Raw genomic sequence first — 18236 nt, 5'->3', positions numbered from 1 at the left:
AGGTTTGGATTACTGCATGAACCTGTGGCTCTTTGGTCCTTTGTGCTTGTGAAGAACTTTTTGGTGTCCATAGATTCAGTAAATCAGTAACTTTTCTTTTTGACCAATTACATGAGTTGTAGCAAAGTCAGAATAAAAGTCACAGCTAATCAAGAGAGAACACTTTCTAAACAGTGGAGTGTGGGGATTTGTGCTATCTCCTTTTTAACGTCATACAGCACATGTGTATCTTTCCTGGCTTATTTGTCCTGACAGTTTTTTTCTGCTACACTGAAAAGTAATGCTAATATTGATACTTCCTTGATGTGCATATCTAGCTGAAAAATCAGGACCTTGTGTGTTGTCTCATTTAAGAGAAACTGGTCAAAGAGAGAGATACTGTGATGAACAGACCTTGTTTATTTGAGTAGCTGGTCATCCTTCCTTGAGCAGAGGGAGGAACGCAGGAACAGAGACTGTCACTCCATGCTCTTAGAGCCAACACCCTCCTTCACTCACCAAGGTGTTTTTCTTGATTACACTGCCACACTTATTCAGGGTGAGCTTCCTTCTCTCCTTGGTCTGTGCCTCTCTTCTGCATTATGTATGTGTGCATGAGTTTCCAAGGCAGGACTTGGACAAACACCTCCTGCCACACTCAGGTTTCTATCTAGGCTTGCATTTCTGCTTGGGTTTATGTGCTGTATTTTGGAGACTATTATCTCAAGTATCAGCTCTTAAAGAGGAATTTAATGGTTTCTTGAAGTAATTTTAAACAAAGGTCAGTGTTTTATCTCATTGTTTTAGTGAGTTATATCCCCAGCCACAGTCAAACTAGATTATTATTTGTATTTCAGCAAGATCTGGATGGATTTTTCTCTTGCTGGGTTCTGTACATACACAGTGGGCAGCAACCCCTGTATGGAGGAATTCACCATTGGAGGAGACACTACAGCAAAGGCTAAACAAAACAGAGATGGTGACTGTAGCAGCTCAGAAGCAGGAAGCAAATCAAGCTGAGAGCCTGACTTAGAAACTCTTTCTCAGGTGCTGCCTAAGGCCGAATGTTTTCTACTCCAGTACTTCCCAGGTACTCTGTTGTATAATCTAAAAAACCATTGAAATCAGTGAAAAAGCTGATGGCTCTAAGTCCATAATGCTGGCTTCCCTTTTCAGTTCATTTCATAATGAGGAGACTTACTAAATGAAAGGTGAAGTTATCAAACCTAACAGAGGAGCCTTTATTTCCAGTGGAAAGTGAGTTGCTGCCAACTTGTTTGAATAACAGCAGTTAGCCAAGCCTGTGTCCCAGCGCATGTTTTAACCCTCAGTGACTCCAAGTTTGCCAGCTGGTTTGCAGCAAGCAGAACGGTAGCGCAGGTTTGCAAGAGCTCCACATCTGACCCTTTCACTGGCCGTAGCGTGGTGGCAGCCTGGACTTTCTCATTCAGAAGCACTTCCAAGAAGCAGGTATAAATTGGAACCTACAGATAATTCTTTTATTTGCTGGATAGCAAGGCAAAAAGGAGAACAGTGAGGACCCTTCATCATTTTCCTAAACAGGTCTTATCCTTTTAAGGTGTCCTAATTAGAGGAAAAAGATCCCTTCTGAATCTTGCTGGTTAGGAGAGGCAACTGTGATTTTGAGCAGTCTTTGCCCTCTCCCAGGCCCTAAAATAGCCACATGATACTCTGATGCAGAGGAATACCTGTAGTCCCACTAGCACATGTTGGTCTGAGCTGGAGGCAGTCTCTGCAGCATCCTGGAAGGATGCGGGTTTGAAAATAGGATGGTGGGCAACAGGGGTATGGTTGCCAGCATAGAGGGTAGCAATGACTTTTGTCTCCTTTCTGATGTAGCTCTGCATTCCCCCTCCCTTACTGTGAGGACACTTTAACCCCACCCTATTTGTCTAAGTGATATGTAAAAAAGGGAGAGGTTGGTTTTGGTTTCAGTCAATAGTGGAGGGGGTTTCATGTTTGAGGGAGTAAAAATTCCTGCTCATTTGCTCAGGATGGGAGATCTTGCCGAAGTTATTCTGGTCATGCTTCAAGACTAGTTGGGAATTCAGTTATTAAAGTCCATCCTGAAACCAAAGACCTGTATCTGGGAAATGTTTTTTGTAAGTCTATGGCTCTGTCTGAACATTTTAAGTTTTGCCTTAAAACAAGCAATTAAAAAGTATTACAATCTTTCCCCAGATATTTGATGACTTAAGTTAGTGGTAATGGGGCGCAACAGTCACTGGCAGAGAGGGTGTTTTCCAGAGAGGTGGATGCCCAGGTCTAGTGCTGACACTTCTAAAGGTTGCACTTGCTCTGCTGTAGGTTCTGTTCAAAAGAGAAATCATGTTTCCCAGCTGAGCTTCCTTTGGTTTGTTTGCATTTTCCTTTCTAATGCCTGTAAAGTGGTCTTAGAAGCTTGTGAGAAACCAGAAAATGTCCCTTACTTCTCAGAGTCTAAGCAGGTCCCATCCAGGGATGCATCCTACCTGCCTTGTTTAAGCATATCTTTCCCAGAAACCTCAGGGTACTCAGTAGCTCAACCCCCCCATGCTCTTAGTGCCTCTACTTGATTATGTCTAAAATAAGTAAAACAGTATGAGCCTAAAAAAAATGATAAAATTATCATTTTCTGGAAAATGTTTGGCTTTGAGCTTTTAGTATGTTCATTGATGTCTGTCTCGGAAAGGGCAGATGAATCTTGTGTTTCCAAGAAGACTATAAATATAGAGCGGTGCTGTCTCATTTGCTAATATCATGAAGCTCATTTAGCTGAAAATTCAATCTTACATTTATCTAAACCACCAAGAAAAAAGTCCCCGTGCTGGGAGTCTGAGTTCACAGTAAATACCTAAGCAGGAGCATGTCTCTGCCTCCATCTTCCTGTCAAATCATGAAAATGTTGTCTTCTTGAAACTTTGGAATTAGAAAGTCTTTGCAGATTCAGGACCTACTGTTGTCCAAAGGAATCTCTCTATATTCCCTTTTAATTTGTCTGTGATGCAAGATGTATGTATTTAATTAATTTTCTTGCAGTTAAAAGCAGCATCTCCTTAGTTATTAATTAAAAAATATAAAAGGATATAATTTTATAATCTGCCTGGTACTTTTCCAAAAAGTGAGTGACAATACACTCTTCTAGATACCTCTAGCAATTCATTAAGCCTTTCAGCACTGAGCAGGCCACTAATGGATGCAGAATATCCCTTTAAGTCCTTACTAAAATACAATAATCTTTACTGGAAATGGTAATTCTTTGCCAACATGTTCTAGAATAGGGTGGCAGGGATCTACTTGGAGTGGAGCTTGGTGGGACACGCAATTTATTGTCACTCACTTACAAAATATTCCAGGAATTTCTCCTGATTCTCTGTGCTTTCCCTCATGTCACCTGACTTTGACTCAGAGCCCAGACTGCACAATGTAGTTTGGCTTATGAGATAAGGTATTAAGTTTCAGCCTTAACAGAATTGAGTATTGACTTGACATTTACACAGATTCTGACTCGTGGGATGAGTTGACTGATTAAAATGAGGACAAGCAATCTACCAGAGTATTAAAAACTGATGAATAGTGAAGAAGTAATGGTTGGTAGTCATGAAGAAGATTATATAATGTCTGTAGAGCTATAGGATCTCATACTGAATGAGCTGCAAAAGTTGATCAGAAAACCTACAATACAAAAGCAGAAAATTCCAGTGAACTTCTAAAATGTGTCTGACTTCAGAGTTTACTTAGTGCAGGTCTTACTAAACCTGGTATTTATCAGTGGTGTATGGTATAAGTTTCCACCTTTCTCCTCCAGTGAACAGAAATAATGAAAAGGCCCTATGGCAGACTGTACTGCAGGTACCATTATCACAGCTTGGAGAAGATAGAACATGAGCAATAAGAATCTGTGTCCTCAAAGTTCTGGTTTCACATTAGATTTAATTTCCTTTCTTTGTTGCCTGTTTTCTTGCTACCACTGTTGCTCTTTCTTGTTTGGTGTCCCCCTGTGTCAAGACCAGCTCCTGGATTGTGAGCTTCTGTGATCAGACTATCTGAACGGGGCACAGAATTTGGCTAGTGTGTTCTTGTTCTTTTATTAGGAGTGGTGAAATTTGTGTTATTTATCACTGTGTTGTGTTCAGAAATAGATTCCTAATTTCTGCCTGATAGTCCTAGGCAGTACCTCAATTAAAACAGTAATCTGGCAGCAGATGACCTGAAAGCTAACTTTCTAGAACCAGATTTGTCCTCTTTTTTTTCTTTGCTATAAAATTCATCATGGTATATCTGTATCCCCAGACTACACCAAGCTCTTCACTAGAACTATGGGGAGACAGCATGAGGGAATACTGTAACATCTCTCCAAGAACAGCAGATGGAGGGAGAAATCCTGCTTTGCTCCCAAAGGCAAAATATCTGGGCACAGATACAAGTATCGTTTATAGCAAGACCTGATAATATTTTATTACTTTTTTCTTAACTAACCCGCTTCCCTCTGGCAAATCCTACTTGCTTATGATGATCTATTTGAGTTAAACTGGGAAAACTGTGATACGCTTCAGTATTGAAATGGACGCTTCACTTAAACCTTCTTGTCTCCTTACACTCTTCCATTTTGTTTGTTCTGATGCCTTTGCTTATTCCCACTATGTATATGATAGCAATTATCATATATATTGGAATATTTTGATGTTTAGAGTTAATTTTTTGCATTTCACCTCTATTTTCATTCACATTCACTCTCTTTTGGGTTTTTCTGGTTTTTTTTTGTTTGTTTATTGTTGTTTTAACTTAAAATTACTGTAACCTATGACACTATTTCCCACCTTCCAAGAGTCTCACTATGAGGGGCAGGCAGATGAGTCTAAACTTAATTACTGTCTTCTCCATCTTTATCCCTGGCATGTGCTACAACTCTTGGAAGTTCTCAGCAGTTGCCCCTTTCCTTAGTGTCATTGCTATTTCTGTTTTTACAGATGCATCAAACATAGCTTGAGAACTCTGTTTAACAGACACTGTATTAGGCTGATATATGATTTCTGATCTTAGACATTTATGATCTCAAAACCTTACATGAACTTTAATTCTGCCTCCAAAGTTCTTAAACAAAACCGTGGTTTTAGGATGTTGCAGCTGAAGAGAGGAGGAGATCGCAAAGATGCAGGGTTTTAGCAAGAAGAGATGCTTAGGAAAGCTCTCAGGAAAGAAAGGGACAAATGGAAGAGAGACTTTGTCACTGGAGCTGGGGAACATGAACACAAAGGCAGGAGGCTAGGAAAGGAGTTCCTCAAAAGAAGTGGACTTCAAGATAGTATGAAGGAGAAGATGACTTGCTATTAGAGCTCTACTGTGACCAGCCTAGGGCAAAGTAGGGAAGAGCTGAGAGGAGTTTAGGAGGCCATGGAGGGAGGTTAGCAATAATCCATTTGGGTGATGATTGAGCTTTCACAGTGGGGGATGTCTCTGGTGAGATTCTAACTGAAGAAATGAGTGATAGTGAAGCAGTGCATCAGATGCTGTGACTCTTGACTGTGGAGAGAATAATGAGTGGTAAGGAAGACAGTAATGAGAAGTAGGTGGAAAGATAAATAGAATCTATTTACTAGAGATTTGTGACAGGGTGGGCATGAGCTGCTTTTTATTGAATAAATTACTGTCACTGCAAATACTGTGTAAGTGAATCCATTCTTTATCCCTAATGTGTCTATTAGCTAAGTCATGGCTGTCTGTTCCAGGATTTTAAGTGGAGATGAAGGGCTACTGCAAACCAGACTGCAGCTCTGCTTTCACATTTGTTCAGTGTTGTCATATGTACGGTGGGCTTATCCTTTGCTTTTCTCACTCCACTGCTTTCTGTTTCAGCTGCTGCTAGGGGTGAGGAGGGGTATTATTTCTGTTGTTGATGTTAGTTATATGTGTTATTTAAGTAAGGGCAAAGTCCAAGTTCACTAGTACCTAGTGCAAGCTACCTTCTGGGCAGGTGCTGTCTAAAGACTCAGAAGGCTTTGCCCTTTAAGGACGTATGGATAGAATCTCAGTATTTGTGCTTCATTACTGCTAGGTTTGGCCTTTAAAAATGTTAATTAAGTACAGATATTGGTTGCTGGATCACAGAATAACTCCTGTCTTGGGTACCTTTACTTACCGGTATTATTTTATAGTTATTAGTGAAACAAACCCAAACATTTCATTGCAGTGTGAATATTGCTTCTAAAAGCTGGAACCCAACCTCTATGTCAACAAAAAAAAGGAAGGTCCTGGGGACTTTCTAACAGTGCAGGCTCCATTTTTATGACTAACATAAGTGACACCATCTTGCATTGAAGAAATCCTTTGTATGTGACCTGTGGCATGCCCTGCTGAAGTGCCGTGGAAGGCTATCTCAGTGCAAAGGTAAAGGGAATTTATCAGTTTATTGGTTATGGAGACTAATACACTTTGTGTGAATTTACAGATTACTTTCAGATAAGCACTAGGACACTTAAAAATAAATCTGTTTACTATTTCTTCCCCTCTATATCACCATCTCCTCCATGGTGACTGCAGGAGCCCTTTTTGTCATAACTTGTAACTCACAATTCTTACTAACTCTTCAGTAAGATCCTTACCAGTTTCAGTCAGTGTTACATTGATCCCTAACAGGAGATCTACTCTCGGGTGAATTGCTGAGTACTTTGCTTATCTCACTGTGTTTTCCAGTTTCCTCATTTGTTATGCTTGACGTGGATACTCTGAGCTCACGAGCCCAGCATTGAGATCAAATCAAACTCATCTTTATCTCAATGTAGTGTGTTAGTAAGTGGTACAAATACATGTTTGTCTTTCAGCAGGGAAAAATCTGGGAAACTATAGCCCATTACTCTGATTTGTTTCTACAACTGACTTCGTATTTCTGTGTATTTTTATTGTAAGATGGCAGTTGCACGGATAGAAAATCCAATAGCCTGGTAGTAGTCACACACGTGCACTTGAGTATTTCTCTAAATAGCATTTCAGTACCTTGGATGTGTATCCAGTGTTTTAAGGAAGCAATTGTCTAACTAGGGATTCATTGTCTTCAGTTTTACTGTTGAGCAAGCCAGACAACTGACGTATGAAAAATAAGCACATGCTGAATGCACTGGGTTTTACAAAGGCTTTATGAACTTACTATGGACCTATTTTAAAATACTGTGTCTCTAATAAGTAAGTGCTGAGTTGAAGCTACTAATACAAGAAATTATTTCTGACATTTCTAAGAGAAAAAATAGCATTGAAGAAATGAGTAAATTATACATATGAGTAAGGGGTGTATAGGCACACAAGGACTTCTCAGTGCTGTCTGTAGATGTTCTCATGATACTTCTGGGACATAAGAACATCCTTATTGCTGTTCTGATAGCTCATGATTAAAAAGGGAGAAAGTAGAAATCTGTCTGATTCAAATTCCCTGGAGTGGGGTCACCCTATCTCCCCTGGACTTTCCCCTCAAAATCCAGCCTTCTCAGGAAGAGAACTTCCTAGCAGTGTTCTTACCATGTGCCACAGGCCATTGTTGTCCTATGTTGAACACATGTTGAAGGACACGGGAGAGCATGGCTGTGACTGGCAATGTGCAGTGTTGGCTTAGCTGCCTGGAGAGTGTGCAGTCTGCTGTACTTCTCACAGCACTGGGGGTCTTGTTAGTCATTCAGTGAGGGTAAGCTGCATTTAATGAAGTCCACCCTGGTATTTCAAGGATGGGAGCTCAAGTCAGACTCATTCTTACAGAAGAAAATAAATGATCTGTTGAAACAATTAAGCTAAGCAATACCACATCGTGTTATTTTGGCAGTGATCTGAATCATGACACACCTTCCCCCATTTGTGTGGGAGAGATCTCAAGTGGAATGCAAGATTAATTATTTGGCAATGGTTGGGGTTTTTTTCCACTGGAGGTTACCTCTTTGCACAGCTATGAGCGGCTGTTGGTAGTTCCTGTCCATTTCCCAAATAAAACCATGACTCTTTATCACAGAACCAAGTCAGAGCCAGCTATCAACTACAGCTTCATCTGCTGCAGTAACTAGGGCTTGTTTCTATAGATGCTGCAGTTTAAGCTGCTGTTCTGAACACATGAACTGCTTTGTTTGCTCAGAAACCAATTTGATTTTGGGAGGGCTCTGTGTAGTCACTGCAGCCTGTCATGATGTTATCAGCTGAAAGATGAGAGCCATAGATCATAACTCTCACTGCTAAGGAGTGTCAAAAATACACAACAGGAACCCATATGTTATGTGTACATTACTTAGACCTGCCTGTTATCCCTAGGGCAGAGTTTTTTATGTATTAAAACACAAAAGTAATGCAATCATGCTTCTTGTGGATGTAATAACTATATCCAATCCATTCCCAAATGGTGAGAAAGGTGGCCTTTGTGCTATGCCTCTTCCTGTTAAATCCAGACTGACATGAAAGAAAAGGGTGAGGATGAATCCCTGTTCATATATACACTGCATTAACAGGTCACCAAAGAGCAAAACTGAAGTTTTGTCTACATTAGATATTGTTTTATTCTGTTCCTTTTTGGAAAGAAGCTTATTCCTCACTCCCCACCCCGGAAAGCATTAGCAATTTACTGCTTGATTATCTAGAATGGTTCTCCAATAGTAAGACAAGTGCCAGAAGAAGAGAGTCTAAAAAGCCTGTAGGGCACAGATGAATGACACATTTGGTTTTATGACTACCTACAATGAAATATGAAAAACCTTTCCTGAGATCCGGAATTACAAAAAGCTTAGTCAAACATGTAGTGTGAAATCTTGCTTTCAACAAACTGAGGAGCATTTTTTGGCAAATATGGAGGCATGGCGTGATGAAAGTATTTGGAAACCAAAGCCTTTTTATCACTTTAGGCATAAGTGTAAAAAGCTTAATGCCAGTGCTAACATCAAGCTCTAGCATTTCAGTAATATCAGGTAAATCCAAACAAAATGAACAGACCAAACCTTTTGGCTGCATCATCTAACAACTTCTGGTGACGTGATTCTTCTGTCCCATTTGAAGAGCAAGCTGGGCTTGCTTCCTCCTGCCTTGGTCACATTGCTCTTTTGGAGGAGGCTCCTTAGGCACAGCCAGACAATGATCCTTAATGCTGTGGCTGAAGCCACAGACTTGCCTGTTCCCATTCCCCTTGGGGATGGTTAATACTCCTGCAATACCTGGTTTGACTGTGCTCGTGATCTGATCTGTTTCCAAGCTGTAATCAGGAGCCTGCTTTTTCTGTCTTATCTCAGGGCTGTATCATTGGCTTGTCTTTAGTTTGCAGTTTCCTTACAGCAGCAGTTATATTTGTGGTTTGTGCAATGCTGGCCATCAGCTGCAGATATATATGCAGTTTGGCTTGGAGTTCTGCTGTGGCTCTGGAGCTAATGTCCTCAGTTGCCTTCATGTGCTGCCTGGTGTTTTAAACCACAGAGCAGCTTTGGTGCATGCAGACTCTATCCTTTCTAGGGGAAACCAAACCACTTTCAGGCTGGTACTCACTGTGTGCCCAGTTCTAATGTGTTTAAGGCAGCAAGTGGGCTACACCATCACGAAGTCTTACAGTGTGGGCTGAAGTTCTCTGGGAGATCCTGTGACACTCTGAGGTGCTTTTCAGGAGGTACAAATGCTCAAAACATGTCAGGCCCTGCTGTTAGCCCTCTAACTTTTGCAGCTCACTTCTTCATGCTTTGCTTGCTGTATCTTCTGTTGCTGTTCTCCCTTGCTAAAACACTTATCCCTTTCCTGTCTCTCTCTCCCTCTTTCTTTCCCTTGTTGGACTTTTGCTTGGTAACATCAATCCTTCTCTTCTTCCAGGAAAGCCAGTGCAGAGCAACCTAACCAAGCTTAGAGGAAACAGCACTGCAGTACTATCAGGAGGTTGCCAGCTGGTAATGAGAGCAAGTTCAAGGTGTCCTTAAAGACCTGAGGAAAGAACCATGTAGAGTGGTGACTTGGTAGCTGTTCTTTATATTATGATATGGTGTAGACACCTTGAACCCATCTTGCAGTGAGAGTACACCACTGAATCAGGCACTACTTTGGATATCCATGCTCTGGACAGACCATGCAGAAGAGTCACAAAGAGAAGGTATCCTTTAGATCATGTTTACAGACACCACAGGGTCCCCTAGAGAAAGCAAATCCAGGAAATCTCTTCAGCCCACCCCTAACCCCAGCCTGCATCAGCTATCTTCTGTGCCACTACTTCTCATTCCAACCTAAGTGAACTGCTTTTCTATGAATTTCTGGTTTTGAGCACTCCTTGGGGGCTACAAGTTGCAGGTTCTGCCAGGATAGTTTCTGGCTCCCTCTACAGCCATTGAGTTGTGCTCCCAAGAAGTGCTAGGTAGACCAGTCAATGGAGTATAAGCAAGAGTAACGTCTGATGTGTCCCCCTCTGTTCAGAGACCTCTGTAGGTGTAGGCTGAAAGAGCACAAAACAGCAGCAGGGTCCACACCACATGGTGACCACTGAGACATTTCCTTTCCACAAAATAGAAATTCTTCATAACAACCAGTGAGCAAGTGACGTATTGTGAGGCTCAGAAGGCACATCCTCTCCATGAGCAGAGCAGATGGCCAAGAGCCCAGTAAATGGTGAAATAGCCAGTTTCTTTAGAGATAAAAAAGGTTTCCTTGGTGAAAGGCTGCTTGTTTTGTCTTGCAGGATCAGGACAAATGCAGCTGGGTTCACGCTCTGCGTTTCTAGCCCTTATCAATTCTTAATCCCCCATCCAAGTTGCTTACACAGCCTTACCCCCTCTGCCACTCTCTCCGCCTCATCCAACAAGACAACAGCAAGCAAATCTCTGCTCACCCTCCCTCTTTCCTGAACTGCGTGGCATAGGCACTTGTCAGACACATTTTTCTTCAGCAAAACACATAGTCCTCAGCCTGTGATGTTTCCTGAGGGTTCTGGAGGCAGGCAGCAGTCTGCCAAATGCCAAATGCCAAATTACCATATGCCAAAATGCTCTAAAGGTCAAAAAAGGCAGAGGGCCAGGACAGGCATAGTCAGAGTCACCATGCTTGCTCAGAAGTATGGGTTGAGATTCCCTGGGGAGTAAGTGGGTAATGCAGGAAACCTAAACCCCTCCTCTAGGAAAAAGCATGAGAGAGAAAAGTAGTGTATAGTTAACTGGACTCAACCCTGACCTGCTCAGTTCACCCCATTAATGAAGGCATGGTCAGACTTAGGGGGTCATCTGACTTCTTCAGCTACTCACAGACTGCAGAAAATAGGCATAAAACTGCTGAGGAAACTTGTTCTCTTGGTCCAGATGGAAAGCCTCAGCCGATTCCTTACAGGAGCTGTGTAGGACACAGCAGTCATCAGGGCTACACTGATTTATGCAGCTTGTGGAGTTTGCACATTTGTGTCTAGTCTGTCAATCAGGACTTGACATATTGTAGTCAAAGGAAAAAGCACATTGCACTTACTCAGCGTTTCACAGCATGTGTTTAAACTAGCCCTGCTCCCCACTGTTGTGTGGGTGAGGCTTCAGCACCCAACAGCACAGAGGGGTTTCAGCCTCTTACACTTTAAGCTGTGAATGATGCTTCTTGAGAAAAAGGTTTCAACATTCCCTTTGAACCTCATGCTGGAGAAGGGGAAAACACAGATGTGAGACCTGTCAGGATGTCTGTAAGTCTGCTGGTGGGTCCACTGAGACCTCCTGGCAAAGGAGTGCTAGCCCTTGCTAGTTAAGTAGTTGCAGCTGCTCTGGGGCAGACTTTGGATGGGAGAATGGGCCTTGCCAGATAGGGAACTTCTGGAGAGCAGTGGCCTGGATGATTCAGTGATATCCTCTGACTTGTGCAGTCCAAACTGAGAAGCTTTGGAGGATAACCCTGAGATCTTTAGTCATGACTTTGCCTGTGTTGGATTTGTCCACCACAGCCTGCTTTGCTGCTGGCTGGTGCACCTCAGAAGTCCCAAGGCAGGAATACAATCAGAGCAAAAAGGTTGTGCCTAGGAGGTCTTGTACTGGAGAGGATGGCTGGGGTGAAATGTGGCAGGTGGAAAGACAACTTGTGGGAGGGCAGAGCTTCTAAACACACACGTGGTTTTTTGGTCCAGGGAACCAGGATGCATCCTGTCCAAAATGGTGCAGCAGTGCCTACCACAGTTGCAGGGACCTCAGGACAGTTGAATTTAGCCTCTTGATTTACTCCTAATTCATTGTGTTCCTTGTTAGCAGGCAGTGCTCAAGCAAGAACTGAAATGTCTTCATTTTCAAGGAGCCAAGTGCACAAATATTTGCTTGCATCTTATAAGCTGTTTTGAAGAAGTGCAAATCTAATGCACTGGACTTGATGCCGGAACCCAGGAAAACAGCAGGACATTTTTGCATAGCTCCCCACCAATGTGATAATGTGAGAAAAAGCTTCCTGGTTTCCTGCACAAGCTGTGCCATGGCCGGAGAAGATGTGCTGACCTCAGGGTCAGGTATCTTGCGAACATTAATGTTATTTAGCATTGTCTTTGCTGATCTTAATAGTCACCGTTTTCCATTCAGTTCTTTTTCTTTCCAAAACAATGCTGGTTAAAATCAGGCCCTCACCTTGCCAATGCTTTTGGAAAAAGTTTGTGCACAAATACTACATGGGGAATCAAGTAATGATGGGTAAGAGTCTGCTGGAATATCAGTGATTAACAATCATTTACTACAAGGTCGCATAGGAAAGTGCCATTTTTAGCACAGGACTGAACTCAGTGAGTGTTGAATGCCCACATTTCCCTGGGCCTGCAGTGTAAGCTCCTCAATGTGACTGTTTATTCTATATAGCTAATAGAAAGATATATTCAGATTTAATGGTAGGTTAAATGGTTATTATAATTTATTCCATTATTATTTTGATATTATATATCTTATATTGTACAACTTTTGCTTTATTCGAGGATTTGATAGTGAGCCAAAGCATCTTGAAAGTTTTCCTTTATTGTGTTATGGACTTAAGAAATGGGAGTCGGAGTTGGTAGCAGCAGAAAACGCTAGAGATGTGTTTGTGCTATTTTCCTGAAGGAATCATTTAGCAGGTAGAACATTCGTCTTGCACGATGTGCATCAGAGAAGACAGAACTTGAAAAAATGATACATTGAAAAAATAGCGTCTGATTACATACAACATGTTCTGCCAGATATTCCGAGACAGCACCAGAAGGCACCACATTTCAAGTGGCAACAACATGTCATGGAAATAGCTGAAAAGCCTCCTTTTCAGTAAAATGTCCGTTTATCATGCACTTGTTAGCAAGCGGGCCTGTTTGGTTTTACCTTCATTTCCCCATTCTTCAGTTGGTAGGTAAATTTTCACTTTTCAGACAGGTTCATATATTCAGTGATTTGAGAGCACAGAGAAAATACTATAATTTCTTCTTTTTAAAACAAATTACAAATGTATATGTATATAAAATGTAATTAATTCCTGCAGCAGATATATTGATCTGCTTGATTCTTATTGATTCAGTCTCTTGTTTTCATGTGTTTGAGAAAATGATGATCTATTTCAACAGCTTCCTCACCTGCATTGTTACTGGTGATGAATTGGTAGGCTGATTTCAAAGGAGATACGGAGTGTCTGGAGAAGTAAGTAAAGGGCTTATATATGTTGTTTGTTACCCAGTATGGCTCACTTGACTGGTGTAGGCTTTGTGCATATCCTCAGGCATATTCCTTAGCATGTTCATGCTTGAATGCCCTGTCTGCAAATGGGATAATAATATTTCTTCTGTCTATTTAGACAGTAATTTGCATGGGACAGAAACTGAGTCATGACATGTTGGTACAGAATCCATTGGTGTGATCTAATAGCACTGTTTCTTTAAATTAGTGGTAAAAACCAGCTTGTACAAATAGGAAAAAATACATGTGAATTCCTCAGCTGAAATCTTGATACAAACTAATTTCACATACTTGAACATGTGTAGTTCTTCTTGGAAATAGGCCCCACCGGTCAAAATATGATGGATTTGGCAAAGTCTGCTGATATCACTTTTGAACCAAAAGTTCAAGTGCCTTTGGTGCTAAACAGAAGGTATTCTGAATAACAGGGTATTATGTGTGGGATGGCTTCCTGGAGGTATAGGGGTTGGGGCAGGAGAAAAATAAGAGGAGGAGGAGTTGCTGAAACTCTGAAACAGCCTATTCTCTCACCTTCAGCAATTCTTCCACTCCGATTTCCCCATACCTAAACCATGGCAAGCAGAAGACAACAGTTTCACCTGGGCAGTGTATGTTGGTTGAGTTTTGGAGAAAACACTTTTCCAGGACTTCAAGCTGTCATTCAGCAGTCCCTCAGAATACCCCTGCCCTGAGAAGGGGCTCCTTGGCCTGTCGATGATAGGAAGAGGGTGGAAAGGGCATTGACTTCATTGTTCATGTGTTGAGAAGCACAGGGTCTGTGATGAGACTGCCAGGCTGCAGAACTTGGAGGAACCTGAGGACAAGACTGGCAGAGGAGATTGGTAGAGGAGTTTGCAGACAAGGAGTTGCCCTCAGAATTAAAAATGGGAAGAATGGTAGGCAGGAGAAAAACCCCACATCTTACAGGATTTTTACACTGGTATCTTAATTCTCATGTCCAAAGCAAATGAACTGCCGAACCTTCTCCCGTTCACCCACAGCTAATCCTGAAGTGATGAAATGACAGTGCTGAGGCAAATTGTTGCAGGCTGAGGAAAGAGAGTTCTACTGCTTCTACAGCAGTGATTTCAGCAAGATGTGACATTTGAAAACAGACTAGCCTGTCTGTTATTTACTAGCAGCAGAGATGCCCTGTTACGTTTAATAGGCAACCGCGGTCAATACCTAAGAGTCAACAAAGGGAAGCTTCAGCTGTTGAAGCATCTTGGAAGAATGAAGAAATGTGGCACTTTGGTGATAAGGTGCATCAAAAAGAGAGTGGGGACAGGAAAAATATCTCCTTAAAAGAAAATAATGTCCCCAAGCGGCTTTTAGCCAGAGAAAGAAGAACGTTTATGTATGTGTAAAACTATAGAGGCAGGACCTTGCTGTACAAACTTTGCTAGCAACAGTATTGTTTTAAGACACCACCTTGGTGAAGAATGCTTACTGCCCTATTTTTAGCAGTGGAAATTTAAGAGGTGATGTGAGTGTTTTTGAAGGATTGCTCTTCCAGCTGGATGCTGATCTCACATTAGATGGATTTTCAGCCATTTTAGTCACCAGCAGAAGATCAGAATGTGGCATGAAGAACCAAACACTGGACAGCCAACAGAGAGAATTTTTCATACCACCAGACAGCTCTGATGGTTCAAGGAAGAATGCCTGACCTTTCACATCAATGAAGAGTAAAGCTTTCACTATCCTCAGGGTGTACCTGTATTGCACAGGTAAGTGCACACTGTAGAGGAAGGGTGGGTAAACTAGTCTAAGCACAAAAAAACATGGTTCTATGTATAAATGTGCTTGTTGAAATAGACTTCCAGTATCTCTATCCTATACTGCAATCTCAGTTGATTAAACCACTCTGAAGTACTGAATCTTTTAAATCTCGTCATTTCATAGCCTCAGACATCTGGTAAATTCCATCTGTGCTATGGAACTATGCTATTTCAAGGTCATGCATCTCAGTAAATGATTCCTAGTGCATTTTGCTCCTGCGTGGATTTAGAGTTCTCAGAATTAACCAGACATCACTCTGCATCTGGCTGCGGTACAGAAATACTGGGAGAATGAATTCTAGAAAAATGGCATATGAAAATTAATCCATGGGAATGGATCATGAAGGGTAAAAGTAAAGAGAAATGAGTCTCCAAGTGAGTGGCCTTACAAAAAGCATGTTTATAGGGAATTAAATAGAGTTGGCAGCTTGCTAAAGAAATGCTATGAAGCACAAGCACTACTTGAGTACAAAAGGAGGGCAGGAGTTTTAGTAAGACCAGAGTGCCTCAATCATTAGCTCTTGTTTGATCTCGGTGTAAGAAGGAAACATGCAGAAAATAAAATGTAGGTCATCATACTAAGGAGCTATACTAAAGTGATGGAACGAGCCTTTATCATGGGAATTATGCTGGAAGTTAGTAAATGAAATAAAATGCAAGGAAGGATATTTCTGAAAGCATATAAGTAAGGAGAGGGAGTTCAAGCTTAGGTGCTGTATAACCAAAAAGCCAAGGAAAGCACCAGGGAAGGGAAAGGAACGGCTTGTTTGGTTTTTTCTTTTTCTTTTTTTCTTTAATGTACCTAACTACAATCAAACAATGAACAATTTTTTTTGCCTACAGATGGAATAGTGCATTTGTTGTTTCTGAATTACATTCTCTCTTTTTAGTACTTTAATTTTTGTGGTCATTTGGAAGTCATGTTTTGTCCCCCAGCATCCAGCCTCTGAAAATGTAGGACATGTGCTTTTTTGTTTCATCAGATCAGATCTTCTGCATAGATAGTTTTGTGGTACTATGCTTGGTTTCATCAATGAACCTCTAAAAATCAGAGTCCAGTGTTGCCACCTGCCCTGCTCCAGTTTCAGTGCTGCCATCTAACATGACACAGGGAACTAGCCTGTTTGTAGGCACATCGTGAAAGACCGTATGACATTCTGTACTAAAATCAAGGTATAGAATGCATACTGCTTCCTCCTACTCAAGTGACTGTTAACAGATCATAGGAGAAAAATATCTTGATTTGGCACAACTTGTTCTTGGAGATGAACATATAGGTGGTCAGTTACCTCCTTGTTTTCTTCCAGATCTTTACAAACAGTTTAATTATTTAGTACCTTTTACAGGAACTGAAATTAGAGTGATAGATCCATTATTCTCTACTCTTCTTCTTCTCTCTTTTAATTTATTTATCTTCTTCAGTCTTCTGGACTTCTCATACGCCTTCTGTAAAATGCTGAGGGCAACCACCAATGCCTCTAAGATTGCTCACTGTGTACATTATAAGAAATATTGTCAGGCACAGCTGATTTAGTCCAACCTACCTAAGTAATTTCTTGCCCTTTCTTTCTATTCTATCCTAGCTATCACAATTAAGTGAACGTAGAAGAGCAGTACTGGTGTGGGAACTTTATAAGAGTAGTCGAAATAGGCTTTGACGTTGCAGCTCTCTTGGCTGCACTGTCTTCCCAACACCAGGAAAGCAATAGAAGCCAACTATGATGTGCCCACAAACCCTCAGGTTTTTTGCAAGGAAAAAGTTTATTGGTGCAGGTGGCAAAAGCTAACTGCCTCTTTCCATTTTGAGGAAGCAGGATCATGCGTGATTGAGAGGTGGGTGAAAATCTGGCTGTTCCCAACCTTGAGATTCAGAGGCTGTTTTGGATATCCACGTATTTCCTACACAAGAACTGTCTGTTATGTTGCCTTTCTCTCATTGCTCTGTGGAAACATCATCAATGTGAGAAAGCAAATAGTCTTGTGAGTGTTAGGGGAAAATTAGAAGTTTCTTATATCCTGTACAAGAGGAAAGGAAACAATAATGTTTAACCTTTTGGTAGTGAAGAATCAAAACCTCAGTTTCTGTGTCTTGTGCAGGTCAGAGGCTCTGATCATACTGTGGTCCATGAAGTGGTTTTGTGCATTGATTAAGGTAGCTCATTTTCTGGCCAAGGAAATCCAGCTGTGGTTTGTGGGATTATCTTTCGCAGCACTGCTGGTTCATGCCTGTCTGTGGTCCCCCACATTGTGGAGGTGGTGGGCTCAGTGAATTTGGCTGCTGATCCTCATCAGGCTGGAGGGGGCTCTTCCAGTCAATTCCCCCAGGCTGCATTCCTGGAGGTGCCATGTGCTGCCATTGGGCATGCACACAGAGACAAGCACAGGGACAGAGAGTTGCAGGTGTTAGGTCTCAGCCCTAAACTCGCTACTGAGAGGCGCATGGCAGCAAGTCAGGAGTTGCAGGGCTTGCTCAGTAACTGCCTGCTCCTGAGAGGTAGTGCTTCATGTGCCCCCTGCACTGAGAAACTGTGAGTGTAGTTATCCACCACACAAAAAAGCACCATAACACAAGCTCCTCTGGGATGCTGGAGGTCCCCGAGTCAGCAGCATCTGGCCTTGTCCTATCCCTCTGGCCCAGAGATAGGTCATGGAAGATGCTGTGAAGACCTCTGGTCTCAGGTATCTCTCTTCAAGGGGCATGAACAGTGACTGAGGGCACGTGTGGGGCTCACCAGCCTCTGGGAATGCTCTGTTGTGGTCCTATACTGCGAGGAAGATGGAACACTGGTGACCAGAGTAGACAAAGAGATGTGTAGTGTAAGGGATTGAAGGCATCACACTTTATGGTGCA

This window comes from Melopsittacus undulatus, chromosome 4 (assembly GCF_012275295.1).
Source record: "Melopsittacus undulatus isolate bMelUnd1 chromosome 4, bMelUnd1.mat.Z, whole genome shotgun sequence".
In the NCBI taxonomy this organism is placed as follows: domain Eukaryota; kingdom Metazoa; phylum Chordata; class Aves; order Psittaciformes; family Psittaculidae; genus Melopsittacus; species Melopsittacus undulatus.
The sequence above is the reverse complement of the archived record's forward strand: the minus strand, read 5'-3'. Positions refer to the sequence as shown.